The sequence below is a fragment of the Symphalangus syndactylus genome, chromosome 13 (genome assembly GCF_028878055.3).
Source record: "Symphalangus syndactylus isolate Jambi chromosome 13, NHGRI_mSymSyn1-v2.1_pri, whole genome shotgun sequence".
In the NCBI taxonomy this organism is placed as follows: domain Eukaryota; kingdom Metazoa; phylum Chordata; class Mammalia; order Primates; family Hylobatidae; genus Symphalangus; species Symphalangus syndactylus.
This window is the reverse complement of record NC_072435.2, coordinates 84,937,101-84,964,225: the sequence shown is the minus strand read 5'-3', so window position 1 is coordinate 84,964,225 and position 27,125 is coordinate 84,937,101. Positions and strand designations below refer to the sequence as shown.

At 39.1% G+C, this 27,125-nt stretch overlaps 1 long non-coding RNA gene across 3 annotated transcripts in view; it reads right to left on the bottom strand.

The window, feature by feature from the left end:
* The window catches only part of LOC129459953 (uncharacterized), a 36,761-nt gene extending 9,968 nt beyond the window's left edge, over positions 1–26,793 (bottom strand). The window contains exons 1-3 of one of the 3 annotated variants that reach the window (XR_008650103.2): positions 23,895–26,793; positions 18,788–18,941; positions 1,319–4,344 (exon numbers count right to left, since the gene is read on the bottom strand). This is a non-coding gene — a long non-coding RNA (uncharacterized lncRNA). Of the gene's footprint in view, positions 1–1,318; positions 4,345–15,337; positions 16,022–18,787; positions 18,942–23,894 lie in introns of those variants that run through there. The other 2 variants (XR_008650105.2, XR_008650104.2) reach the window with 2 other exon arrangements.
* Positions 26,794–27,125: the final 332 nt, after the last annotated feature.

Here is a 27,125-nt window from a genome sequence, read left to right as displayed (position 1 = left end):
AATGTTACTGCCTCAGGTAAACATTTTTCTTATCCCACATAATTATATTACATACTGTCATGGCCTCCTGTCATCCACCTATTATTATCTTCATTACCCTTTACTGTAATTACTTATTTTATTATCTATCTCCCTCACTGTGTTGTATGACCCACAAGGTCTGAGATCTTATCTGTTTTGTGCAGCAGGATCAAGCAGTCTGCCTGTCCCATGTTTAATATATACTTGTTGAATGAATAAATAAAATGCCATGTCTATACTAAGCTGTGAAAAAAAGTTGAAGATAGACCTCAATATAAATGAATAATACTACAATGTGCTTAAGGCTGCTTCAGAGGCATGAACATGATGCTATGGAATACAGAAGGGATGAGCTTAAACTAAGTCTTGAAAAACATGTTCACCATGGAGTCAAAGTGAGTAACAGCATTCCAGGCAGAAGGGACAGTAGTCTAGCAAGAGAAATAAAATCATGAATCAAGGCAATTGTAATTGGGGAGGGTTACTGGAAATTCAAGATATATTTTTAAAGTAGAATCAACCAGATTTGATGAGAAATTCATTGTGAGTGTTGAGAAAGCAGAAGGTATCCAAGATGACATCCACATTTTTCCTTAGGCAACCAAGCTGGTTACCATACCATTCATTCAGTAGAAATTAAAGGAGAAGTAAATGTTTGGGAAGAGGAGAAAATTAGCTAAGCCTAGATAGAATAAACAGAATTTCAGGGCTTGGGGAAATTCAGAGGTATAAATGATAAGAGATCAGTCAGAAATTTGAAGTAGAAGACACATTTGAAAAAATCACTGACGCATGGAAAATAGTCGAAAAGATGAGCACAAATGAAATCAAGCTCACACGCATGAACACCCACAAAATATGGCATGATGATAACATAGTGTAAGTGTTTCTTTAAAAAATATAACATTACTTGAACATCCAAATGAATGATGTTTCTTTCAAACAAGTCACCTCAGGAGGCTCTGCACCCATGCTGGCTTTGCCACTACTACTGTTAAAAACATTTTTGACATTCCTTTTTTGGTCTTTTCATTAAAGTGAACAATATATCCTTTTGAATATCCTAAATACTGGAAAATCCTCATTGTTTCAGGATGAATTTGATTGGGAGAACAGAAAAAAAATTAGGGCTAAGTCTGATGAGTAAGGGGAATGAATGATCATATTCTATAGGATCATTTTGACTCAAAGGAAAGGAATAGAAAGTAGCAAAGGAAAGGAATAGAAAGTAGCCAGAAATATTTTCTTATAGACATATTTACTGAATCTTAAAGGAATTTTAATTCAAATAGTAGGTATTAGCAATATTTGCATTTGAACTGGCAATCTGAGTACAGCAGATGACTCTCCCCAATGTGAACGGGCATTATCCAATCTATTGAGGGTCTGAATAGAATAAAAAGGCAAAGGAAGGGTGAATTTTCTTCTCAGTTTGAGCTAAGACATCCATTTTCTCCTACACTTGGACATTGGTGTTCCTGGTTCTTGAGATTTCTGACTCAGACTGGGATTTACACTATCTGCTCATTCCCTCACACATACCCCAATTCTCAGGTCTTTGGCCTCTGACTAAATTCCACCACTGGCTTTCTTTGTTCCTCAGCTTGCAAACAGCAGATTGTTGGACTTCTTGACCTCCATAACTATGTGAACCAATTCCTATAATAAATCTCCTTTTATGTATACATATCTGTATATACTTATCTTGTTGGTTCTGTTTCTCTGGAGAACCCTGGCTAAGACAGTAACCTTCATGAGATCAGTGATCATGCTAAAGTTGTTCATAGATGCATCATTCCCCACTACCTAGAACAGTTTTTTGCACAAGAGTTTCATTGAAAATAAATAAATGCATGTTTCAGTTATTGAGTGCTATGTAACAAATTACCCCAAAATGTAGTGGCTTAAAACAACAACCATTTCATTATATCTCATAATTTTGGGGGTCAGAAATTAAAGCAGGGCTCAGCTGGGAGATTATTCTGTCAACTAAGCATCTTCAGTGATATCCAGATCGGTCTGGAGGGTCCAAGACTGCTTTCCTTAGATGTCTGACACCTTGTCAGGGATGACTGGAAAACTGGACTTAGCTGGATCTGATGACCAGAGTGCCTACACATGGCCTTTCCAACATTTCAAGGCAGTCAGACTTCTCACCTGATGGTTGAGGACTCCCGGAGAAGCATTCAAAGAGATGTGGACAAAAGATGCAAGACTCCTTTTATTTAGCCTTAAAAGTCCCACTCTGCAATATTCTGTTTATCAAGTAAGTCACTAAGTCTAGCATATATTCAAGAGAAGGAAAATCTTCTCAAAGGGTGAATTAGCAAATAATTTATGGGCATTTTTAATCTTCTACGATGCATGAAAGGAACAAAAAATGAACATGTAAAATCTGGCAGGGATCTAAAACAAGCAGTGATTTCCAAATCAGCCAGACATAAGTGGCTAAGAAGAAAGGAATTTACAACCCATACATCTTTTCTCTACCCACAAAAAGACCAACTTTTATAGGGAGAACAAACTCCTGGAAAATGTCCATTGAACACTATGTATTGACCACTTTATTGAGAACTTTATGTGTATTCCCTCATGTAGTCCTTACAAACCACACTACTGAGTGGATATTATTGTTATCACCCCTTTTTTACAGATGATGAAATTGAAGCACAGAGACATCAAGTAATGTTCAAGATTACACAATCAATGAGTGACAGGATTGAGCTCCAAATTCAGTTTAACCTCAGATCCCACATCCTTATCCACCAAACCACAAGGCTCTCGTGGTAGGTATTATAATATATTGCAAGGCTGATTTTCTCCTGAAGAATGAGCAGAGGGGCCTATTTTAAGAAGATGGAAAGGACATGAGCTTTAGAATCAGCCCTGTGTCATACCTCTGGCTCTTCCTAGTATTAACTGTGCAGCTGTGGGCAAGTTATTTCACCTTAATTACTCATCTGTGAAATAGGGATGATAATATCTAGTTTGTAGGGTACAGTGACAATTAAAGAGAATATTTTAAAGTGCCTAGAATAGATCCATCACTTAAAAATACTTTAAAAGTTTTAATTTCTTTCTCAGATACATGACTAGTGCCCTACTTACAGAGAAAGAATCAATCCCATTGTATGTCACAATTTTTCATAAGAATTTCTCATTACATAATTAAATATTTATATTGAGAGAAAAAAGTGCTACAGAAATTTAGATTTATCTGTCTCTCTTGCCGGATCAGTTTCTGTCCTGCCTAGTATGAACAAAAGAATTCTTTTAACAAAAGGTTACCACTGACAAATAATTAGTATTAGCATTCAACACAATTTTTCATTGGTAATAGAAATAGTTTTAGAAAATGCTTACTTTTTAGTTACAATTAGTATTAAAATGACCTAAATATAATATGAGAAAGAAAAAAATGCTCTAGACTAGTATCTAGTTCCATAGTTTACTAAGTACCATAGGGGGAGAAATGGAGATATTAGAATATCAGCATTTCTGTTACAATCTTATGAACATGATTAGCATGAATACTTTATTACCAACAGTGTATAGTCACAGTTTTGTAAGAAAATGATTTTCTTTTCTACAGCTAAAAGCACAAAATTGGCACTCAACCACTTTTAACTGTTATAATAATTTATACTTCTGTTTTAAGTCTTAAATTAGTTACTTGCCTACCAAATAACAAAGAATATCGATTTTGTTTACCATTCTCAAGTTCTGTACTTTCCAAATAAGGATGAGAAATAAACTTGAGAACAGGCAGGCAGTCCAAGTATACAGAACATAAGTGTACCAGGGAAGAAGTAGGACAGCTTGCAATGACCTAAGAAGAAAGCTTGGAGCAATTAGAAGGAGGAGGAGAAAACGTAGCTAGAGGTCAAGGGTAAAGCAGTTTACTATAGAGGCCTAGACACATACATGACAAACACAGAAGTTGGAAACATTCTTGACTTCTAATAATGCTGTGTTTATAAGTACCATATTTAAAAACTAGAGTAGTCCTCTAGCATACATTTTATAATGGCCTAAGTTACAAATTAGAGTTTTTAATCTCAGAGTAGGAGGACTTTGCTAAAGCCACAGAATATGAGTATTATAGAAGTAAGAGAGAAATGGGTAAGAAAACAAGTCCTGGTGATTCCAATCTTCTTAAAAATTATGACGCTTTCTTTCTTTCTTTCTTTTAACAATTGAGCAGAACAGCAGAAGCACCTGGATCTTGAAGAGAACAGCTCTTGAGAGAACTTAAGGAGAGGCATAGAAGACCAAAGAGACTGCTGAGACTGTAAGAAAGCAGTCTCTGAGCGTGACACTGCGCTGTTGACACAGAGTAACAGAAAACATGACTGTGATTATTAAACAAAGCCTTTTATGGCCAATGACTTACAAAGGAGTCACAAATCTCTGTTAATTATAAAATAAGTGCATTTCAAAAAGCCTCCTATGAATGAACCAGTGGAGACCAATTAAAGAGATAACAGTTTACTCTTTGCTCATTAAGTTACTATCAGCAAAAACAAGGAAACAAAAAAACAAAAAAACAAAAAAAAAAAAGAAAATGGACTTTTGTCCATGGAGGGTATTAAAACTCTATGCATATTTACAGTCATATAGAATTTCACAAATTATTGCACTTAGGATTTTCGGGGATTAGCACACACACTAAATGAGATGCAGTGGAAAAGTGACACAGGGGAAAGCCTGAAAGTCATGTGCCTATTATGGCCCTGAATCATCATCCTGGCAAGAATGTGAAGGGGCCGATTGCTACACATCCTCTTACTTTTTATTTTTTATTTTTACGGGCCAAGTAGAGAGATAAATGTTTGTATAAAGAAAAAGAATTGAATGGCAATTCAGATATAATGTCCCATTTGGTCTTTTTAGTAGGAAAGTGTTACACATATAAAGGTAGGTAGTTCCCTGTATGTTCTATGATTTGAGACACACCCAAAGGGGTGCCTGCTTTCTAACTAAAAAGTGTGTGTCCCACTGATTGAGGCATCTGAAATTCACATTATCACCTACCACTTTAGGCTTACAGCATGGAAAGGAAGACTCTAGGTCTGTTGGAAAATGGGGCCACGGTAAACCAGGAAGAGGGAGCCTGGGCAGTAAGAGAGTGTTTAGTATTCAAAAGATGACATAGAAAGGTCAGCAAGGGGCAAATGGAAAGGCACCAAAAATAGCTTTAAGAATTTGGCCCAAAGGAAATGAGAGTTCGATATTTTCTATCAGTAAGATATTACTCACTGAATTGGTCATTTTTGGCCTCAATTATTTTTGATGCTTACTGAGTTGTGTTTTGTGTATTTATTATAAATGCTTTGTTTCTTTTTGGAAAGTGATTTTGCCATTTGGCTCCTTTCCAGATCAGTTTATTTCCAATCACCACTAATGGGTATTGATTGAATGTGACAATTTTAGCCTCAGATGGACTAAATGCCTTAATAGAGAGAGATTTATATGCAAGATTTTTACCTAAATCTTTAGGGTTTGGTTCAGACAGAGTGATTATAGAAATCATATGCATATATAATAAACATTTTTGTATCTATACAACTTTTAAATACACTACATATATATATCCTTGTTATATATATATGTTACATATATATGTGTGTGTTTGTGTGTGTGTATATATATATATAGTCCAAGAATTTCACCTAAAGGGAAATTCTATTTTTCTGTCTTACTCATTAAATTGGACATTTTTGGCCTCAATTATTTTCTTGCTTGTTACCAATGTTATGTATACCATATTCAAACATTTGTTATCTTTCTATATATATTATGCTTATAATTTTTATGAATAAAAGTATATGCACATTTTAAACTGTAATGTCTTAAGACATTTAATCTGTCTAGATGGTTACTCATGTCTAGATGATTCAATTGATATCAGAATCCTATCAAGACAAACTTCTTATTTCTCCTCACCTTCACCCCCACCACCACTTGCCTAGTTTATGTTTTCATCAGTTCCACTTGCATTACTGAAATAGCCTAGCATTGCTGGAGGGTCATTCCTGCCCCCTGCTACCATTAATTCATAATGCCATCAGAGTCTTTTTTAAAAACAAATCTGATCCAAGCACCTGCTGCTTAAGACTCCATGATGGCTTCACACTGCCTTTCCACTATCATCACTTACTCCCAAAACTATCTTCTTCACAAAAAAAATTGCTAACATCATTTTTATCAAGTTATCTAATCTTTGCCTCAAAACCTTCTTCCAGGAAACATCCTAAATGTGGCAGTTGATATCAGAATCCTATAGGGACAAACTCCTTAATATTTCCCTTTATCTTCACCACAACCACTTCCCTCGTTTATGTCTTCATCACAAAGAAGAGTACTCATCTTTATGTCTATGTGTACTCAGTGTCTTCAGTAAGACAACCACTGATCAACCAGCTGCAGCAATGGTTTGAGGACAAAGGCAGGAGTATACTATTGCATCTTATCAAGGGAATGTCTGGTTTGGGTGAGCCAGGGTGGATATTTGTAAAATTCTGTCTTGGCTCAAAGTTTTAAGACTGCTACAAAAATCTACTAAGCTAATTAACTTTCTCTTTGTTGTCTTTTAACTTGCTTTAAAAGACCAATCCTTAAAAAAGTCTTCCCTTCCTACTTAAAATTATTTAGAAAGGAGTTTGGAAGCTCTAAGAGAGGAAATCAACTCCTTGACCAAAGTATGTACTCCTATTTCGAAGACAGACTTGATGGCCCAACTAGAAACTGATTTTCAGACAGAACCATGTGAAATGACAAGAGCAGATATCGTGTACTCTACTTGCTTTTTTGTTTGTTTTTTTGAGACGGAGTCTCACTCTGTCGCCCAGGCTGGAGTGCAGTTGCACGATCTCGGCTCACTGCAAGCTCCACCTCCTGGGTTCACGCCATTCTCCTGCCTCAGCCTCCCGAATAGCTGGCATTACAGGTGCCCACCACCACGCCCGGCTAATTTTTTGTATTTTTAGTAGAGACGGGGTTTCATCGTGTTAGCCAGGATGGTCTCGATCTCCTGACCTCGTGATCCGCCTGTCTCGGCCTCCCAAAGTGCTGGGATTACAGGCATGAGCCACCGCGCCCAGCCTCTACTTCCTTTTTTTTTGGTTTAAAGTCAGCTGAGTTAACCCTGCTAAAAAGGTTGCCATCAGATTTTCTTTGCCACTCTAGTTCAAAAGTAGGTACGGTGGCTGGGATATTATTTTCTATACTTATCTGTAAGTTTAAAATTTTCATAAATCAAAATGAAAACTAAAAATTACTTTTAAAAAGATATGTCAAAAATTTCACTCACATTACCCAGCTGCTTACTTAGTTTCTTTTACCTATGAAATTTATCAGTAGGAGCATGTGTTGTATATGAGGTTTGTGTGTCTATATGAAGTGTTTTTCTAAGCTTCTTTTGGCTTTTCAGAAATATTGTCATTTGTTACCTTTTTTTTAACTTTTATTTTAGGTTCAAGGGTACGTGTGCAGGTTTGTTACATAGGTAAATTGTGTGTCATGGGGGTTTGGTATACAGAATATTTCATCACCCAGGTAATAAGCATAGTACCCATCGGTTATTTTTCCTGATCCTCTCCCTCCTCCCACTCCACCCTCAAGAAGGCACTGGTGTCTGTTGTTCCTTTCTTTGTGTCCAAAGAGAGAGATTTGTTTTTCAGCTAAACACTCAGTGTTTAGCTCCCATTTATAAGTGAGAACATACGATATTTGGTTTTCTCTTCCTGCATCAGTTTGCTTAGGATAATTGCCTCCAGCTCCATCCATGTTGCTACAAAGGACATGATCTCATTCTTTGTTATGGCTATGTAACAGTCTATGGTGCATACATACCACATTTTCTTTATCCAGTCTACCATTGATGGGCATTTAGGTTGATGCTATGGCTTTGCTATTGTGGACAGTGCTGTTATGAACGTATGAGTGCATGTGCCTTTATAGCAGAATGATTTATATTCCTGTGGGTATATACCCAATAATGGGACTGCTGGGTTGCATGGTAGTTCTGATTTATGTTCTTTGAGAAATCACTGAACTGCTTTCCACAATGGCTGAACTAATTTACACTCCCACCAACAGTGTACAAACGTCCCCTTCTCCTCAACTTTGCTAGTGTCTGTTATTTTCTTACTTTTTAGCAATACCATTCTAACTGATGAGAGAGGTATCTCATTGTGGTTTTTATTTGCATTTCTCTATTGATTAATGATGAGCTTTTTTTCGTATGTTTGTTGGTCGCAGGTACATCGTTCGAAAAATGTCTGCCGATGTACTTTGCCCACTTTTTAATTTGGTTTGTCATTTTTTGCTTGTTAATTTGCTTAAGTTCCTTATAGATGCTGGATATTAGACCATTGTTGGATTCATAGTTTGCAAATATTCTCTTCCATTCTATAGGTTGTCTGTTTACTCTATTGATAATTTATTTTGCTGCGCAGAAGCTCTTTAGTTTAATTAGGTCCCATTTGTCAATTTTTGTTTTTGTTGCAATTGCTTTTGATGTCTTTTTCATGAAATCTTTGCCAGGGCCTATGTCCAGAAAGATATTTCGCAGGTTATCTTTTAGAGATTTTACACCTTTAGGTTTTTACATTTAAGTCTTTAATCCATCTTGAGTTGATTTTTGTACATGGTGTAAGGAAGGGATCCAGTTTCAATCTTCTGCATGTGGCTAGCCAGTTATCCCAGCACCATTTTAAAATTATTTTTAGTATAATATTTGTTTTGGTGGTTTGTTGTTTTTATTTTAAGTTCAGGGGTACAGGTGCATGTTTGTTACATAGGTAAACTCACGTCACAGGGGTTTGTTGTACAGATTATCTTGTCACCCAAGTATTAAGCCTAGTACTCATTAGTCATTTTTTCTGATCCTTTCCCTTCTCCCACTCTCCACCCTCCAGTAGGCCCCAGTGTCTGTTGTTTTCCTCTATGTGTCCATGTGTTCTCATCGTTTGGCTTCTACTTATAAGTAGGAACATGCAATATTTGGTTTTCTGTTTCTGCATTAGTTTGCTAAGAATAATGGCCTCCAGCTCCATCCATGTTCTCTCAAATGACATGATCTCATTCTTTTTTTGTGGTTTGTTAGTATTCCATAGTGTGTATGTACCACATTGTCTTTATCCAGCTAACTATTGATGGCATTTAAGTTGATTCCATGTCTTTGCTATTGTGAATCATGCTGCAATAAACATACATAAGAATGTGTCCTTATGGTAGAATAATTTGTATTCCTTTGGGTATATATCCAGTAATGGGGTTGCTAGGTTGAATGGTAGTTCTGTTTTTAGGTCTTTGAGGAATCATCACACTGTTTTCCACAATAATTGAACCAATTTACACTCTCACCAACAGGGTATAAGCATTCCTTTTTCTCCAAAATCTCGCTAGCACATTATTTTTTGACTTTTTAATGTAGCCATTCTGACTGGCGTGAGATGGTATCTCACTGTGGTTTTGATTGGCATTTCTCCCATCCAAGTACTAACCAGGCCTGATCCTGCTTAGCTTCCGAGATCAGACGCGATTGGTTGGGTTCAGGGTGGTATGGACATAGACTGATTTGCATTTCTCGAACGATCCATGATGTTGAGCTTTTTAAAATATGATTGTTGGCTGCATGTATGTCTTTTGGAAAGTGTCTGTTTAAGTCCTTTGCCCACTTTTTAATGGAGATGTTTGGTTTTTTCTTGTAAATGTAAGTTCTTTATAGATGCTGGATATTAGACCTTTGTCAGATGCTTAGCTTGCAAATATTTTCTCCCATGCTATAGGTCGACTGTTTACTTTGTTGATAGTTTCTTTTGCTGTGCAGAAGCTCTTTAGTTCAATTAGATCCCATTTATCAATTTTCACAACTGCTTTGGAAGTCTTCATCATGAAATCTTTGCCATTTCCTATGTCTAGAACGGTATTGCCCAGGTTGTCCTCCAGGGATTTTGTAGTTTGGGTTTTTACATTTAAGTCTTTAATTCATCTTGAGTTGGTCTTTGTATATGATGTAAGGAAGGGGTCCAGTTTCAATCTTCTGCATATAGCTAGCCAGTTCTCCCAGTACCCTTTATTGAATAAGGAGTCCTGAGTCTTTTCCCCATTGCCTGTTTTTGTCAGTGTTGTCAAAGATTAGATGGGTGGTAAGTGTGCAGCCTTCTGTCTGGGCTCTCTATTCTGTTTCATCTGTCTGTGGGCCTGTTTTTGTATCTGTACCATGCTGTTTTGGTTCCTGAAGCTCTGTGGTATAGTTCAAAGTTGGGTAGCATAATGCTTCCAGTTTTCTTCTTTTGCTTAGAGTTGCCTTTCCTATTTGGGATCTATTTTGGTTCCATATGAATTCTAAAATAGTTTTTTCTAGTTCTGTGAAGACTATCATTAGTAGTTTGATAGTAATAGCACTGAATCTATAAATTGCTTTGGGCAGTATGGCCATTTTAATGATATGCATTCTTCCTATCCATGAGTATGGAATATTTTTCCATTTGTCTGTGTCATCTCTGATATCTTTCAGCAATGTTTTCTAGTTCTTCTTGCAGAGATCTTTCACCTCCCTATTAGCTGTATTCCTAGGTATTTTATTCTTTTTGTGACAATTGTGAATGAGACTGTGTTCCTGATTTGGCTTTCAGCTTGACTGTTGTTGGTGTATAGGAATGCTAGTGATTTTTGTACATTGATTTTGTATCCTGAGATTTCACTGAAGTTGTTTATCAGCTTAAGTAGCTTTTGAGCTGAGACTATGGAGTTTTCTAGGTACAGAATTATGTTACCTGGAAATAAAGATAGTTTGACTTCTTTTCCTATTTGGATGCTATTTCTTTCTTTCTCTTGACTGATTGCTGTGGCCAGGACTTTCAACACTATGTTGAATAGGAGTGGTGACAGAGGGCATCCTTGTCTTGTGCCAGTTTTCAAGGGAACATTTCCAGCTTTTGCCCATCCAGTATGATGTTAGATGTGGGTTTGTCATAGATGGTTCTTTTTATTTTCAGGTATGTTCCTTCAATACGTAGTTTATTGAGAGTTTTTAACATAAACGGGTGCTGAATTTTATCAAAAGCTTTTCAGCATCTATTGAGGTGATCATGTGGCTTTTGTCTTATGTTTATGTGATGAATCACATTTATTGATTTGCATATGTTGAACCAAACTTGCATCCCAGAAATAAGGCCTACTTGATTGTGGTAGATACACTTTTTGATGTGCTGCTGGATTTAGTTTGCTAGTATTTTGGTGAGGATTTTTGCATTGATATTCATCAAGGATATTGGCCTTAAGTTTTCTTTTTGTGTTGCCAGCATCATTTATTGAATAGGGAATCTTTTCTCTGTTGCTTGTTTTTGTCTACTTTGTTAAAGATCAGATGGTCGTAGGTATGCTGCTTTATTTCAGGACTCTCTTATTTTTATCCATTACTTTACAAGTATTAGAATTATTGAACTATTCAAAAACTGCTATCTTATTTTGTTGCAGTAGTGAAAATAATGTAAGATAAGTGTTGCTCTCCCTGTTTTAAAGATGAGTGACTAGGATTGTAAAGAATTCACTGATTTGTTTTATCTTCTTGAGTCCACTACATCAACAAGCTTAAAATAATGTAACATATTTTATGCCCTCCACAAAGTTTCCAGTCATAAATGTCTCCATATCTTATTCCTACCATTATTGCCCATGCATAATAACTTAAATAATGACAGCCATCAGCATTTACCATAAAGTAGGAATTTTGTTTATGATTTAGATTTCTAGACATAAATTTTAAAGCCCAAGTTTTATTAAGACTAATTAAGAGGGAAAGTATTATACTTCACAATAATTTAAAATATTCTTGTCTTACACATGCCAGTTATTATTGATTTCCAAGTTAATTAAATACAGAATTGCTACATATTTCTCCCTCTCTCTCTGTCTCTCTCTCTCTCTCACACACACACACACACACACACACACACACACACACACACACATATATATGCTAGATTCTAGCATATTAGTCATCATCAGTATGTCTTTCAGGACTTTAGAAATAATCATATAGAATATAATTTTTTTTGAAAGTGCTCTCAGGATATCTAAAGTACTATTTTTACATTTTGGTCTCAGAGTGCAATAGCTTCATTATTTTGCTTAGAAATTCATTGCTTAGTTTTTGCATGTACATGATGGATGTCATAGGCTCCATCTATAATAAGCAGCTTATCCAGTATGTTAATTTTTTAAATGCTGCTCAAAAAAAAGAGGCTGCCTTCTTCTGATAAACCCCAGAGTTTAATAACATGTCCTCTGAATTAATTCTCTAAATGCAGTACTAAAGTTTAGCACAATGATCTGGGCTGTTTAATTAGCTCACAGCTGCACTGCTGGGATAACATTTCTTGTTGAGGAGGTAGCTTGATATTCATTATTTGGGCTCTGGTTCAGAGTTCAATGTCCGTTTTAAGCTTTCTTAAAGAATTGCTTGTCTTTGTTTTCAGGGAAGACCATAATCATTACTCAGAAACACTTGTTAGTTTTCTTGCCGTGCCTGTATAGTCATTGATTTGACCCTAACATAACAAACTGTGGCAATCTTCTAGACACTGAAGGATCTTATAAGATAAAAAACGTTATCTGACTTATTAGTTTGACTAATATATGTCACATCGATAGAGCCTAAATCTCAATTTCTTTACTATTTCAAAATTCTTTAAATTTTTTAAATCTCCTTTTAAATGATGAATATGGATAAAATTTAAAACTTCCCTTTGAGGCTGTATAAATTATAACTATGTTTTCTACATTTTTCCGTACATTATATTATTTTTATACACACTAGAGAATATTAAGACAATATCAAATGTGGCAGATTATGTGGGTAAATAATGAATTTAAACACCTATTTACTGAGTATCTATCATGAAAAACTACATTAATTTCAACCTCACAAGAACCTTAGAAGGTTATCCTCATTTTATACAGACAGGAACTAAAAAATCAGAGCAGTTAAGGAACTTGCCCAAGATCACACAGCTGATAAATTTCAGAACTAGAGTTGGAATCCTTACATCAAAGCTCAGGCTCTTTCTAACATTATGTTGCCTCCTTCTCAAAGCTAAGTTTCAGATTCACCTTTCTCATAATATTCTTTCCAATTAACTTGAATTCCTTGAATTGATACAGCGTGTATTACACTGTCACATATTTATGTTTTTCTTTGGACTTCTTTCTCTTGCTGTTTCATGACTTGTCAGCACCACTAGATGTATATGTTCCCTAAGTCCAGACACTGTATGCTGTATCCTCTACTTCCTTGTATGTCCCCACAGCAAGAACCACTCTGGAAAAATAACAGCTTTTTACCCTGGTTATGCTGGGGTATGATTACAGGGATCTTTCACTTTTTACTCTATATATATCTGTATTGTTTGAATTAGAAAAACACACACACACATACATACATACAGATAATTATCTATACCTAATATTTAAAAACTTAATGATAAATGTCCAATGTGAAAAAAACAAACACAAAGAATATATACGCATTTATATAATATACCTAGCTTTACCATTTGAATTCTTGGAGATTAAAAACAAAACAGTTAAATGAGGGAGGCATCTTACTATTTTTCTATTTATAATAGTAATGGGAAAGGTTCTAAAAATCTGGGAGAAATGTCTAAGACACAGAACTAAGAAAAATATGAGGATATTAAGTGCCCAATACTTCATTTTTAGAGACACAAAAAGGAATGATTAAGGAGAATGAGAATTTATATCACTGTTGGAAAGTGATGCAAAATGTAAATGTAAACATGTATGCAAAACAAGCATTAAAACAATATATAGGTGGGGCATGGTGGCTCACCCCTGTAATCCCAGCACTTCGGGAGGCCGAGGCGGGTGGATCATGAGGTCAAGAGATGGAGACCATCCTGGCCAACATGGTGAAACCCCGTCCCTACTAAAAATACAAAAACTAGCTGGGCAAGGTGGTGTGCACCTGTAGTCCCAGCTACTCGAGAGGCTGAGGCAGAAGAATCACTTGAACCTGGGAGGCAGAGGTTGCAGTGAGCCCCGATTGCATCTGAAAAAAAAATATGTGAGAAAATCAAAGAACTAAAAATATAATTTTTAGTTAGACTAGGGCCACCCTCCAAAACGTTAACACAAATACAGAAGGTATATATTTATATCAGTAACAGCCCAAAGAGAACTTATTATGACCAAATCAAAATGATTAAATCTTCATTCTTTTTGATTATTTAGGTAGAAGTGTTCTTGAAGTCCTATAAACAAGACTGTATTGGGAAAAGCAATTTTGCTTGGTAAACTTTGTGTTTGATAGTAGAGTGACTTTCTATAGCTTACATTGAAACAAGGCATTTGAAAAATGTGTACTTTTTAAAAAACAAATTAGTTGAATAAAATAAGAAATGAAACTGATAATAGAAAAATACAGTTAACTCTTAATGCTGTGATTGTGATTAAGGACAGCCAAGCATTACAAATTGGCTAGAATTTGGAACTGGAAAAGCCAGAAATTCAGCAGAGTAGAGAATTTTGACAAGGTAAGGGAATCAGTCATCAGGACTTTTTCTTTTTTCAGAAACAGGCATAAATAAAGTTCAAGACGAGCCAGTTAGGTCAGAAACTAAGCAACAAGTAAGCAGAAGTGAGTATAAATAGATGTGAGAAGTAAGTCTAATCACTGGGCCAGCAATTGGGCAAGCAAGAAGAATAAGAGGGTAGTTACTGGAGTTCAGGGCAAACAAAGCGGACCTGGAGGATACGGGCTCCAAAAGAGGAAAGGAAGTAAATGGTCAGAACCTGGCAGGTGGTAGGGAACCAGGAAATTCACAATAGCCCGATGGGGAGAGTAAGTTGGACAACTTAATTCTGTGACAAGCTGTCTCCAGAAGTTTCTCCATCATTACCATAAAGAAATGTCATGAAGAAATCAGCATTTGTAGGTCTCGAGAGTAGAAATAGGAAGGTGCATCTGACCAGACATAGCTCATTGCCAGGTTTTCATGGTGTTAATCACTTAGCAGTTTTATATATAAAATTTTAAAATTGATTCTCCCGCCCTGTCTCTAGCTCAAGTATGTCCTTACCTGTCACATCAGCCCTCTTCCCTGGAAAGCTACCTAAGCTGTGTTTCGTGTATCTATGATCTGTAATTGCTTCATGTCTTCCAATTCGCTCATGTGCTTATTCCTACTCTGAATTCATTTGCCTATCTATTTGGTTAGGGCCTCAAGCTCAGCTCAATGAGGTATTTTTCTTGAACAACTGATTTCAACCATGATCCAATGAATACTCCACATCTGTTCCTCAACAACATGTGAAGCAGAGTCTTTAACTTTCTGGGACCTTTGAACTCTTCTGGGAGTTTTTAGAAGAGGGCAGCAAAGCTTCTACTGCCTATCAATGAAATTTTAGTCTACTACTGTTAAAATCTTAAATCTCTATCTGAGTAAAAGGTTCTCTCCCCCATCACTGTCTGTGTGTATTGAGGGGTGGAGAGTGCTCACTCAGTATCTGCACTTTTACTCCCCTCCCCTTTCTCTTCTGGAAGCTGTGGCTCTTCCGGTGTTGAGGGCACGGAGGGTGGAGACGAAAAGGGCAGTCCCTTTGCTTGGCTAGACTCTGTCGAAATCCCCTCTGGCTGTCAATACTTTTAATGTGGCAGGCAACCAAACACTGACTTTTTTGTGGGTCTATGTGGGAGTTTCTGGAAGAGCTCAGCAAGGCCTTCTACTGCTGTCTCCTATCATATGAGATAGGCTTCTTACCAACCTCTTGTTCCTTTCTAACTCTCTTCTCTGGAGCTACACCCTGTAGTCTCCTCATAGGTGCTCTCACCTGGCTGGCAGCTTCATTCCAAGCTGTCTTACAAGGAAACTTCAGCATCTATACCAAGCCACATGGTGGGGACAAAAAGATGACTCTCCTTCCACTCTTCCTCTCACTCTGGCTCCCCTCTCCATTTCTCTTTACTCTCCTAAGTTAAAAACAGGTATTGGTCAACACATCTGCTGCCTATGCAGACATCCAACAGGGTACGCAGAAACTTCAAATGTTTATGAAAAGGAGTGACTCTCTTGGGAACTCTGCTTTTTTTTTTTTTTTTTTTTTTTGAGATAGAATTTCGCTCGTTGCCCAGGCTGGAGTGCAGTGGCACGATCTTGGCTCACTGCAACCTCCACCTCCCAGGTTCACGTGATTCTCCTGCCTCAGCCTCTCAAGTAGCTGGGATTACAGGCATGCGCCACCACGCCCGGCTTATTTTTTGTATTTTTGGTAGAAACGGGTTTCGCCACGTTGGGCAAGCTGGTCTCAAACTCCTGACCTCGGCGATCCACCCACCTCGGCCTCCCAAAGTGCTGGGATGGGAACTCTGCTCTTTTGGTTTGTGAGAAGTATGTTCTTAGTATTTTTCTGAAAATGTTAAATTCACCTTCACTCCTATGATATTTTACCTCAATATACATTCTGGGAGAGTTATTGTATTAGTCCATTTTCACTCTGCTGATAAAGACATACCCAAGACTGGGCAATTTACAAAACAAAGAGGTTTATTGGACTTACAGTTCCACATGGCTGGGGAGGCCTCACAATCATGGTGGAAGGCAAGGAGGAGCAAGTTAATCTTATGTGGATGGTGGCACTCAAAGAGCTTTTGCAGAGAAACTCTCATTTTTTAAAACCATCAGATCTCATGAGACCCATTCACTATCACAAGAACAGTACGGGAAAGACCCGCCCCCATGATTCAATTACCTCCAACAGGGTTCCTCCCAGGACATGTGGGAATTGTGGGAGTTACAATGCAAGATGAGATTTGGGTGGGGACACAGCCAAACCATATCAGTTATTTCCCTAAGAACTTTAAAGATTTTATTCGTTTTTCTCTTGGCCTATCTACAATTGCCAAAACAAAGGTGGCTGTCATCCTAAATTGTTTTTGTTTGTTTTATCCTGTCTGGTTGCTGCTAAGACTTCTCTTTGTCTTTTAGTGTCATGAAGTTTCTCAGTGATGTGACTAGGGTAGATTTATTTTATGTCTTTTGTTTTTGGTACCTCTTTCCCAAAGTCTTAGGAAGAAGATGAGATTCCCTGATGCTTTTGTGACACTTCCTGAGCTAGGTAAGTTGGTAGGAAGTAGTACCAGCATACCACTAGCTATAAAGCAGGATTCTGGCTTTATGTGGTGTCATGGTCCATTTGGGCTGCTACAACAAAGTACCATAGACTGGGTAGCTCATAAACAATAGAAACTTACTTCTCACAGTTCTGGAGGCTGGGAAGTGAAAGATCCAGGTGGAGGCAGTTTTGGTGTCTGGTGAGGTCTCACTTCCAGGTATCATAGATAATGCCTTATAGCTGTGTCCTCACATGGTAGAAGGGGCAGAATAATTTCCTTGGGTCTACTATATTTTAAAAAGGTACTAATTCCATTTGTGTGAGCTCTGCCTTATCTCCTAAAACGTTCCACATCTTATCACCTTAGTGGTCAGGATTTCAACATATGAATTTTGGGACAACATAAATATTCGGACCATAGCACATGAGGGTTCAATTTCAGCTCCTTGCCTCACTCAGATCCAGCCACATCTCCTATCTTTAAAACTCCATGCTTACACATTTCTGACTTATTTCTGAGTATGGTAATCCCCTGGGCTTAATATCTGCTTATTGTATACTCACTCTACCTTTGAGTTCTCTATTTCTAGCACTGCATATTTCTTCTGTTTTTGTACTCAGTTGTTTATTAACATTGTTTCATATATTTGTCCCAGCATTCATACACATAACACCACACACATACATATATAAACAAACATTTGAGGAGTGGGGTTGCATAATACAGGAAATCTAATCCAGTGGATCTGAAGGACCTTGTTATGTGAATTTTGAAAAATACTAACCAAATGAGTCTGCATTATGAACTGAATTTTGTCCTCCAAAAATGTGTATGTTGAAGCCCTAATCTCCAAAGTGACTGTTTGGAGATAGGGCCTTTAGGGCAGTAATTAAGGTTAAATGGCATCACAAGAGTGGGTCTTTAATCTGAAAGAACTGGCATCTTTATAAGAAGAGGAAGAGATACCTCTCCATGCACTTGCACCAAGGAAAGGCTATGTGCGGACAGGGCAGAAGGTGGCCATTTGCAAGCCAGGTAAAGAGACCTCACCAGAAAACAATGCTGATGACACCATAATCTTGGACATCCGGCCTTCAGAACTGTGAGAAAATAAATGCCTGTTGTTTTAGCCACCAAGTCTATGGTATTTTATTATGGAAGCCTGAGAAGACTTCATAAGCAGTCTGGTAATACAGCCTGGTAATCAGTGCCCAACTCCATCCCTCTGCACCAGAATATCCTGAACTCTTAATAGCTGTAACTATAAAGGGAGCCCCAAGTTTGAGCCACCAGAGAATATCATGTAAACCTATATTGCTATAAAATTGTACTCTATTTATTTACCTGGGCCTTGGATAACATTTTCTTTATCCTTTGCTCGTCCTTCAGTTTCTTTAATCTGCCCATTTCAGTCCTTAGCCTCATTCAATTCTGGCTAATGATCATAAGCAACAATTATATAAGGAATATTAAGACTGACATTTATGTGCCTATGTCATCCACCCCTGAAACTTCAAATTTTACTCCTTCTTCACATTTTTTTTTGCCTTTTTTCCGCCTCAGAGAAAGAGATGTTCCCTTTTCTATTCATGGTGAATTATCTCTATATGTTCTAGATCTTACCTTCCTTTTAACTCTCCACTCACTCGCCAGCACTTTTCAGCTTTCCTCGCTTGACCCCTTTTCCTCTGACACCAACAATACATAGGTCAACAAATTTGTTTTCAGTGACTTTCTTTTGATGATTGGTGAATTGGCTTCATTCCATTGTTCTTATCTGAAAGACAAAAAGAATTGACCCTGGAGGAAGTTTGTCGGGTCATCAGAATAAAGGAACAAGGCTGTGGGTATAAATTTAGAATTCATCATCAGGGAGGTGATAGTTCATTTGTTTGTTCATTCATTTGGGACAAATCTTTATTTCGAGTGCCCATTATGTGCCAGTTTCAGTTAGGCATGGCATGTGTATTAGTCCATTGTCACGCTGCTAATAAAGACATACATGAGACTGGGTAACTTATAAAGAAAAGAGATCTAATTGACTCACAGTTCAGCATGGCTGGGAAGGCTTCAGGATATTTATGATAATGGCAGAAAGGGAAGCAAACATGTCCTTCTTCACATGGTGGCAAGTAGAGAAAAATGAGAACCGAGCAAAGTGGGAAGCCCCTTATAAAACCGTCAGCTCTCATGAAAACTTACTATCAAGAGAATAGCATGGGGGAAACTGCCCCCATGATTCAATTACCTCCCACCAGGTCCCTCCCACAACACATGGGGATTATGGAAACTACAATTCAAGATGAGATTTGGGTGGGGACACAGCCAAACCATATCAGCATGTAATAAGTGATTAATAAGTTTCTTTGTATAGATGAATAGATAAACCATCCTCTTATTGCCAATGCCTCCTAAAAAGACATTTCATTTTCCTGCCTTATAACAGAGGAGGGATACAGACAATGTGGTGCATCAGAATCAGCTAAAGAGACTGTCAAAAATGCAGATCTGCTGGCTCTAGTCCAGACTCCATCAGAAGCTCTGGGAGTGGGACCCAGGAATCTGCATTGGTAAACTCATAAAGGTGATTCTTTTGTGTACCCTCAAAAGTGGAGTTTTGAAGAAAAATTGGCAACAATGAAAAATTATATAAAAGTATAAGCATTAGAAAACCACAAATGTGAGAAAATCCTGTTGATGTTCTTATTAATATCATATAACAGGGATGGTTGAGCCTGGATCCTTGATGGCTATGTTTAACAGCCGAATCAACCATACCATAATTTTAAGAATAATAAACTGCTATTCATTAAAGCCACTACTAGTTTAGCTCTTGGTTACTTGCAGCCAAAAGCATGTCTTACTGATTCAGATTAAGATTTTGTTTGCTAGGAAGAGGCACAGACTTTATCAGTCAAATTAAGTGATGATTAGTGACTAAATTTGGTGCACTTTAAAAGTATCACAAATAGTGTCTGTCTCACAGGATGCAAAAAATAATAATAATTCTAAGATAATAGTGTACTTGACCAAATGACACAGTTTACATGTTGTCCCCTCCAAATCTCATGTTGAATTGTAATTCCTGACATTGGAGTTGTGGCCTGGTGGGAAGTAATTGGGTCATGGGGGCAGATCTCCATGGCTTGGTGCTGTCCTCGCAGTAGTAAATACTCATGAGATCTGGTTGTTTAAATGTGTGTGACACCTCCTCTGCTTCTCACTCCTGCTCTTGTCATATGACATATCTGCTCCTGCCTCACCTTCTGCTATGAATTAAAGCTCCCTGAGGCCTCCCCAGAAGCTGAGCAGATACTGGTGCTATACTTCCTGTACAACCTGCAGACTTGTGAGCCAATTAAACCTCTTTTCTTTATAAATTACCAAGTCTTTGGTATGCCTTCAAAGCAAAGCAAGAACAAGCTAACACAGAAAATTGGTACTGAGAAGTAGGGCATTGTTATAGAGATACCTGAAAATGTGGAAGCAGCTTTGGAATACAGTAATAGGCAGAGGTTGGAAGAGTTTGGAGAGCTCAGAAGAAGACAGGAAGATGAGGGAAAGTTTGGAACTTCTTAGAGACTGGTTAAATGGTTATGATTCTGATAGTGAGTGATACGAACAGTGAAGTGCAGGCTGACTAGGTCTCAGATGCAAATGAGAAATTGTTGGGAAATGGAGCAAAGGTCATCCATATTATGCCTTAGCAAACAACTTGGCTGAATTCTGTTCATGTCCTAGTATGTGGAAGTTTGAACTAAAAAGTAATGACTTAGGGTATTTGGTGGAAGAAATTTCTAAGCAGCAAAGCATTCAAGAAATTATTTGGTTGCTTCTAACAGCCTATCCTTGGGTGTAAGAGCAAATAAATGACTTAAAGTTGGAAGTTATATTGAAAAGGGAAGCAGAGCATAAAAGTTTAGAAAATTTGCAGCCTAGGTATGTGGCAAAGAAAACGCATTATCAGGAGAGGAATTCAAGGAGGCTGGGGAGCAACCAGTTGCTAGAGTTATTAGCATGACTAAAAGGGAGCCAAGTGCTAATAGCCAAGACAATTGGAAAAAGGCCTCAAAGGCATTTCAAAGATCTTCGAGGGAACCCCTCCCATCACAGGCCCAGAGGTCTAGGAAGAAAGAATGGTTTTATGGGCCAGATCCAGGACTTGGCTGTGTTGTGCAGCCTTGGAACACTGCTTCTTGCATCCTGGCTGCTCCAGCTCCAGCCTTGGCTCAAAGGGACCCAGATAGAGCTCAGACCACTGCTTCAAAGGGTGTAAGCTTTCCACCATAAGCCTTGGCAGCTTCCATGTGGTGTTAAGCCTGTTGGTACACAGAGTGAAAGAGTGAAGGAGGCTTCGCAGCCTCCACCTAGATTTTAGAGGATGTATGAGAAAGCTTGTGTGCCCATGAAGAAGCCTGACACAGGGGCAGAGCCCTCAAAGAGAACTTCTACTAGGGCAGTGCCAAGGGGAAATGTGGGATCTGACTCCCCACACAGAGTACCCACTGGGGAACTACCTAGTATAGCTATGGGAAGGTGGCCATCATCCTCCAGACCCCAGAATGGTAGATCCACTGGCAGCTTGCACCCTGCACCTGGAAAAGTCACAAGCACTCAATTCCAACTCGTGAGAACAGCCATGGTGGCTGAATCCTGCAAAGCCACAGGGGTGGAGTTGCCCAGTGCTTTGAGAGCCCAACCCTTGTGCCAGTATGCCCTAAATGCAGGACATGGAATGAAAGGAATTGTTTTGAAGCTTTAAGATTTAATGACTGCTCTGTTAGATTTCATTGTGTAGGTCCTTGTAGCCCCATTCTTACGGCTGGTTTCTCCCTTTACAAATGGGAGTGTTTACCCAATGCCTATACCCCCACTGTATCTTGAAAGAAAATAACTTGCTTTGATTTTACAGGCTCATAGGTGGAAGGAACTCATCTCCAGATGAGCTTTTGGACTTGGGACTTTTAATTGAGTTCATGCTGGAATGAGTTGACTTTGATGGACTATTGGCAACAGATGAATATATTTTGCAGTGCCAGAAGACCATGAGATTTGAAGGGTCAGGGTGGAATGATATAGTTTGAATACTGTCCCCTCAAAATCTCATGTTGAATTGTAATCTCCAGTGTTGGGGGTGGGGCCTGTGGGACGTGATTGGATCACGGGAGCAGATCCCTCATAGGTTGGTGCTGTCCTCCCAATAGTGTGTACTCAAGAGATCTGGTTGTTTAAAGGTGTGTAGCACCTCTCTCCTTCCTCCTGCTCTGGCCATGTGATGTGCTTGCTCCTGCTTCACCTTCCACCACGAGTAAAAGCTCCCTGAGGCCTCCCCAGAAGCTGAGTATATTCCAGTGCCATGCTTGTACACGCTGCAGAACTGTCAGCCAATTAAATCTCTTTTCTTTTTAAATTATCCAGCCTCAGAAACTTCCTTATAGCAACACAAGAATGGCCTAATACATCAAACAAGTAAAAATGAGTAACATTTGCTGCTGTTGGTATATCTTCTAAGTAATAAAGAGTAGATGTTTATGAATGATAATTATGACATTTATTGAGCATATACTATACATCAAGCACTATGTTAAGAACTTTATATAAATATCTCACCCAAACCTCATAACCCTGTATCATAACTCACCATTATGGATGATTATGAAACATCATAACTCAACACTATTAGTGAGAAAATTAACGAGTTCCACTTCGGGAGGTGAGGGATATCAAAGGTAGTAAACACGATTCTTGAATATTAAAGGATAGAAAAATAAATGTGGTAAACTTATTCGTTCCCAGGTACATTTCCTGGCATTACTACTGTGGATCTTTTGCATTAATTTAAATCCTATATCTCTTTCATCACCAATCAAGTCCAAATCTTCCTTAGAAAAACTTCCTCAACATTTAGGTATGAGCTGTCTTTTTCGCTTCTCTGGAATTTAGATTTAGGACCATACTACGTGGGTTAGAACATTTACGGTTAAAAAAAATGTGTTACACCTAGAAGTGTACATTGTATGTAGGCACTAATAATTCCTGTCAAATGACATCTAACGATTTTGCATTTTTCACCTATAAAAATTTTCCATTATGTGACTTGAAAATTCTTATTTTAGGCTTACATATAATTATACTCCATTTAATTCAGCAAATGTAATTAATTTGTTACTAATAGATAACAGTTCTCTGTGGGTTTCAGCTAAGTAATCTTTCTCTTGACACCTCTCTCTGGTGATTCAGGTTAATAGAAATTCGAGAACATATACAACTATTTTAAATGAAGAATTTAATATCCTCCTTCTCTGCCTCCCTGTACTCATCAGTCCTCTTTAGGATTCTGTAATGATCAGGACTGACGCATTCACATATGTAAAATGTGTTTATGGGGAAAGAATATGTTTTTTAAAATACACTGCAGTTGATATGTCTTTATTTCGTCCTATTGCTAGATGCATGTGACAGAATAAAGTTCTTTGTCTTTACTCTTAATTACATTGAGGATTTTAGAAAACTGTCTTCATGTGTTATATATCTTGAATCGATCAACTTTTCAGCAAATATCTCAGTTGTTTAGATTTGCTCTACGAAAAAGAGCATACCTTAAAAATACCAAATGTATTATTTTGAATCTGCAGCCACTCTTCAATGCAATGTTAACATCCCAAATAGTAACTTGTCATAGGGTTTAAATACTTTTTTGTTTTGTTTTGTTTTTGAGACTGAGACTCACTCTGTCGCCAGGCTGGAGTGCAGTGGTGCGATCTCGGCTCGGTGCAACCTTGGACTCCCTGGTTCAAGCGATTCTCCTGCCTCAGCCTCCTGAGTAGCTGGAATTACAGGCAAGCGCCACCACGCCCAGCTAATTTTTGTATTTTTAGTAGAGACGGGGTTTCACCATGTTGGCCAGGATGGTCTCAGTCTCCGGACCTCGTGATCTGCCTGCCTCCGTCTCCCAAAGTGCTGGGATTACAGGCGTGAGCCACCGCACCTGACTGGATTTAAATACTTTTATAAGTTTTGCATTGTAGCTAAAATGCATATTAAAAGAACTTTAAAATATTATTTCCTCAGTAAATTGTATTATTATATTGTTCCTTATGCATAGATACATCTCTACATCAGTTAAACGCATGGGATAAGTTAGGTCTAAGATTAAGAGAATACTGTTACATACAGTGGCATCTTTGATTTCAGATAGTTCAATTTTTTTTCAAGGAAACAGTAAGCAATGCAATATTTTCTTGATTTTTACATTGAAAAACATGTATGAAGGGGGCTTTAGTACTAAGCCTGTGGGAGAAAAAAATTGAATTGCTTAATGTAATGTGAACAGTTATTTCTATATTGCTTTCACCCTTTATTTCCTATTTGAAGAATAAAAATATAAAAACCAAACTACAGTACAATTTTCTTGACTATGACAGTAAAAGTTTGTCATTGCATATGACTCACATTTCATTAAAATGCATACAAATATGTTCTGGGATACACACACACACACACAAGTTTTCACTTATAGATATACATGAATATATATTCCGTGTGCTTCATTTATAGATTTATCGATATAAATGAAAATTTAATTGAATCGTGTTCTTAAAGATGCTCAATAATTGTTTCATGACCACAACACTTTAAGAGCATTCATTTTATAATCTGGAACTGGAACAAACCCACAAAGTGAACAGATTCTAGTTTAATCTATTACCCATTTTGCTAGTGTACTATAGCAATGATTCACATATTACTTTAATGTCAAATTCTTGATTAAAGTAGAATACATAATTCAACATTGTATTGTGACTTCCTTGGAGGAAACGTTGGAAAAAAGCCAGTGATTCTTAAATGTCTCTGAATCGTTTTGAAAGATATTTTAGAGGGAAATAATACTGAAATTTATTAGGTGAAATTTAGGTTATCCTTCTGTTAAAAAGATTTGAAATAGTTTCAGGAAGGGCTATTTATTGTACCACATTAATCAATTCTCCATCAGTGACTGAAGAGAGGAAAAATGCTATCATTCTGTCCAATGTTTGTTCATCTTACACATCAAGGGCACAGCTCAGAAGGCTGGTAATGTCTAGCCTAGTGAGATACATAAACTGATAAAAAAATTATTTGCAACAGCATTGATTTATATTTATTCACTTTTAAATGTCTTTTACACATTTTGTGTCTAATCTTTTAAAATATTTTAAAACAAATGCTATCAACAGATCGTGAATATAATACCATACTTCCTATTGCCTGTATGCTTTTGAGGAGGCTATACAAATATTAATTTTCCAGTTCTGGAATTAAGAGAAAGAAGATTGCAGAACTTATATTTTTGTTCTGATTAACTGATACTGAAAATAACACTGACAAGGTCTCTGGGCCAGTGGCGACGGTGAGTTCAAATAAAGATTAGATGAAGATGAAGCGCGGTATCTTAGGTAAGATACACATCTTTACTGTGTATATGTGTGTACAAGAAGGAAAACTTGCTTTTTTTTTAAGTAGATGTTACGAAGGATGGTTTTTGTTTTTTTTTTTCAACTTGCAAAATCTCTTGAAGGTTTGAGCAGAGCCGCCGGTTACCTTTGAGCATCGAAATACCGCAAGTTATCCCGTTTCCTTTTCCCCTCAGGAAAGATGGGTGCAGGGTTGAGATGTTACAAGAGAATTAAAAGAGAACCACCAGCTTGGCATAGTAGAAGAAACAAACCCAAAATGAAAACACCCGGATTTTAAGCGCGGATCCTGTGAGGCCGGTTTGCACTGGCCGAACGCCTGCGTTAACCCTTTGGGCGCTGCAGCCGGGATCCCCGGTGTTTGCGGACCCCACCGGCAGGAACAGAGATGGGGTGCCCCGCGCCCGCATGGGGAGTGAGCTCTCTTCCCCAAAGAGGGAGCGAGCCGAGAAGCACTTTTGTCGTCGGGTGCGTGCGTCACGGCCCGGGACAGGCGTCGAGTCCGGTTTGGAGTGGGGGCAGAGACGCGGCGAGGAACCGCTCAAATGTCCGCTGACTGGGGGTTCGCCTTAATCTGTCCTCGCCAGGAGCGCTCGCCCTCGCCCTCCCGCTGGCTCGCTCCTGGGCCCTGGAGGGGCATGGGCCCGGGGGCGGTTCGGGAGGGGCCCCAGGTGAAGGGCGCCCGCACTTCTCCTGCGGCAATCATCACTCTCCTGCCTCCACACGTCGCGGCAGCGGCCCGGCCCCGCGCCGAAACAGCAGCTGTGACTGACGGAGTCACCTCCCCGCGCGCCTGAGCCACCCCCTCCTCCCCCGCCGCTCCCTCCTGCACCAACACGTCATGGAAACACGGACGTCAGAGCCTCTCAGCCAATCGCAGGCTGCGGCAGGAGGGAAGGGGCGCGCTGGAGGGGGCGGGGGCAGCGGCCAGCCGAGGCGCTCAGGGGAAGGAAGAGAGGGAGGGGCGTGCGGAGGCGCAAGCCGTCACCCCCGCCCCTCACTCCGGCCACCCTTTCCCCACCGCGCGGCAAGTTCTAATCGCCGGGCGCGCGCTCGCCTGCCGGGGGCGCGCTCGCCGGGTCCTCCCCTTAAACGCCCTCCCAGTGCGGCTTAGCTCCCAGTCCCGGTCCGAGCCGCGGTTCCTCCGCGCGCGCGCGCACCCGCCCGCCCCCAGGCTCCCCGCGGACCGCGTCACGTGACCGCGCTCAGCCAAGGCGGCAGCGGCGGCGGCGCAAGCTTCGGCGGCGGTGGCGGCTGTGGAAGCGGGAGCAGCTGCGCCGCCAGCGTGGAGCGGGAGGCGTGTGGGTGTGGAGAGAAAGGAGCGCCAGACCGGAACGGGTGAGCGTTCTCCTCCCCCTGCCTACCCCGGCAATCTTGTGGGCCACCCGGTGCAGACGGGGTCCCTGCCCGGAGCTGCGCGCAGCCCCCTCGTGCTCGGCAGTCCGCTCTCTGGTGCCCGCGGGCCCCGCCCCGAGTGGGGCGGGCTGCGGCGCTCACGGAGGTGGCTG